The following is a 3,079-nucleotide window of genomic DNA, read 5'->3' as shown; positions in this document are numbered from 1 at the left end:
GGTTGGGCTCTCTAGGAAACGATTTAACCGGTTTGCGGCTCCGCCAGCAGCAGCGTGGGCAGGGAGGAGGAGGTTTAGGGGGAGGGGAAAAAAAAAGGATGAAAACTCGCCCCTCCCTCTGCTGGGTGGTCTCTGTCTGATAAGGTTTGTTTGCTTTGCCCTTCCGTAAGGGAGGCTTTGATCTTCCTGCAATTTTTCTGCCTCTCTGGGGATTGTCTTGGCTAGGAGCGTTAAAGGCGGGGGAAGTGCCAAAGACACTCACCTCCTTTGCGTTTCCTGAAGCCGTGCAGCTGTGTGGAAAAAAAAGCCAGCAATAAATGTCCCAGCCTGTGCCCAGGGGAGTTCGCTTCATCACTGAGTATGGGTGTGCCTGGGCTTTCCCAACTGCTTCAGATTTCAGCATCGGAACCTGCTGTCCCTGCTCTGGAGGGACCGCGCGTTCAGCTCTGAAGAAACCCCCAAAATAATTCATCACAAGCCCCACGTGGGGTGTGACCTTAAAAAACTTTCACTGCTGGCAGAACTCCATGAGCAAGTATTTCAAGCGATCCAGTTTAGATGCTGCCTGTAAGACTGTGGAAAACCTGTTGGGAAGGCTTTGGGATGTCTCTCCACCCCCCTGCCTCCCCACAGGGTGAAAGCCTCAGAAATATTCAGCCCTCCCTGAACAACTGGCCTATGGCTTCCTGCTCTGTATTTGAGGATGAGCAGCTCCGTGTTATCTTGGACAAGGAAATCACATGCAAAAACTGCTTTTTTGTGTGTGTGTTGTTGTGTTTGTTTGGGGTTTTTGCTTGTTGCTTTGTTGGGTTTTTTTCTTCCCCCTCCTTTCAGACTGTGGGGCTCAGGGGCTTATCCCCTTCCAAGGGCACTGCAGTCCCATTTGTGCAGAGCACTCAGGGCACAGGAAACTGTCACGGGAGTGAGGTTGCTCTCCCTCCACCCCCTCCTTCTCGGGCCACTAGATACTTGGTGCAATTGGCCCCTTGGGCCACACACCAGCCTGGCATAAGTCAGGTGTGGGCTGGAAGGCTGTGTACCAGAGTGCTGAGACACCTTGACTCACCTGGTTCCTGTTGCCCCAGTTCTTTGGGGTCAACAATGATCTCTAGCTGATAAGCATCAGACCAGAGCGTTGAGGTATCCCCTTGATGCACCTGCTCCCCTTTTGATTGAATGGAGAATTAAAGACAATCACCTCCTGACTGCCTAATACATCTGCACTTGGATCATGACACAAAGGGGGGTGATAACAGGGCTCCAAAATTTAGCAAGTTCTGGACCTAGGCAACTGACAGAAAGTATTGGAATATTTCACCATCCAAGCTGGGCCAAAATGGAAAAGCACTTGACAAAAGTCAGTTTTCTTGGACCCTAAGCAGCAATTTTAAGTGAGACCCTTTGAGCTCCCCTGGATCACAGTGGGCAGTGATCATCAGCTTCCCTGAGCTGAAACAAGTGTGTGTTTGTGTTTCACTGGGCTCAAATATTTTTCTCTGTGTTTGTATGTTTTGTATTTATGTGCATGTATAGTTTATTATATATTAGTATAGTTACTAGAAATCTTGTCTTTTTCAAATCTGTAATAAAGTTGCAGTTGTAATCATAACATAACTACTGAATCATTTGTTAATCTTTAAATGGGTTAATGATTAAGTGCTGCTAAAATTCAACTTTTCAACTAATAAATCTTAAATTTCTGTTAAATAGTAACCATGCCAAAACATTTCACCCATGACACCCAGGAGGGTGGGATAAGCTCAAGGCTGGTAAGAGCAGATGCTGTGATCCCAGTTTCCTCCTTTCTTCTTTGTCCTGCTTGAGGCTTCATCCTCCCTTCAGCTGCACTGACCCCACCCCATGGCAGCATTATGCCAAAATAGGGCTTTTTCCCTGCAGGCAGTAAAACTAGGCACACCTGAAGTCTTCTAAGAGGAGTAGAAGGGTGATGAATTTTGGAGAAAGAGAAGGTAACAACTAACTCTAGTAGAAGAGAAAGTAACTTCCCCAACCCTGTTCCCACTGGTTAAAACCCCACTTAAAAACATCTCATGCAGGAACAGTTTTCAACCTCTGCAGTTCAGCTTGTAAAAGGGAAGAAAACAAAATACAAACTTTATTCCTGGAGCACTTGTGCCTCCTGGACCTTCTGCCAGAGATCCCCTGGATCAGCTGGATCCGGGAAGTCTTCCTTATCCCCTTGCCCACACCCCTGGTGTGTCCACAGCTGTGGCTGGGTGGGTATCACCACACCCCAGAGAAGCTGTAACCCTTTGATTACCAAAGGAGGGGCAGAAAGGTTCTTCCAACTGTGACAAATCACACATGACCCTCTGGACCTGCTCGAGCTGAAGGACCAGCTAATCCTGGTTCATCTGTTAGCAGAGCAGATGCCAAGAGCATGGCAAGCACACAGCAATGTTTTCCTTATCACAGTTTTCTGGCATCCTGGGATCTGTGGCTTCTCAAGCCAGAGGTTAAGTTTCAGTGACTAACAGCTGTGTGCTCATACAGATATTTGTGGTGTGAAGCAATCTGATGCTGGCATTCACAGTATCCTGCACTGGGGAGATCCACAGTTTATCCACGTGCTGCAGGGAAGCAACATCTGTTTGCCACCCCTGGCTGGTTTCACTTGCTGCTCCTTATTTCAGAAGAGGCAATAAGCAGTTGTTCACACTTCACTTGGGAATTTATACACTTCTGTTGTTCCATTTTACCCTAGACTGTTTCCCAGAAGTTAACAACCTGCTCCAGCCACCAGCTGTCAGTCACTGCCCTCTGGAAGAAGGATCCAAGCTTCATTTACAGCAGCAAGTGGTCCCACTTGCTTAATTTCTCCTCTCCTTGCAGGCTCCTGGCTCTTGAGTGGGATTTGTCAACGTGATCTGCAAGAAGGTGAGGTTGCTCCTCTCAGAGCTGGAGTTTAACCCCTGCCCTGCCTCCACCCTGGTATGCAGCTCCACAGCAACCCTCCTGCTGCTCACCTGGGCCACAAAGGTGGATAGAAAGTTTGTCCAAGCTAAACACCATGTAGACTCTCTGGAGGAGATTGCCCAGCAGCTCAGGCAAGATGTAG

This window comes from Chaetura pelagica, unplaced genomic scaffold (assembly GCF_000747805.2).
Source record: "Chaetura pelagica isolate M959 unplaced genomic scaffold, ChaPel_1.0 scaffold69, whole genome shotgun sequence".
NCBI lineage: Eukaryota > Metazoa > Chordata > Aves > Apodiformes > Apodidae > Chaetura > Chaetura pelagica.
This window is presented reverse-complemented; position numbering follows the sequence as displayed.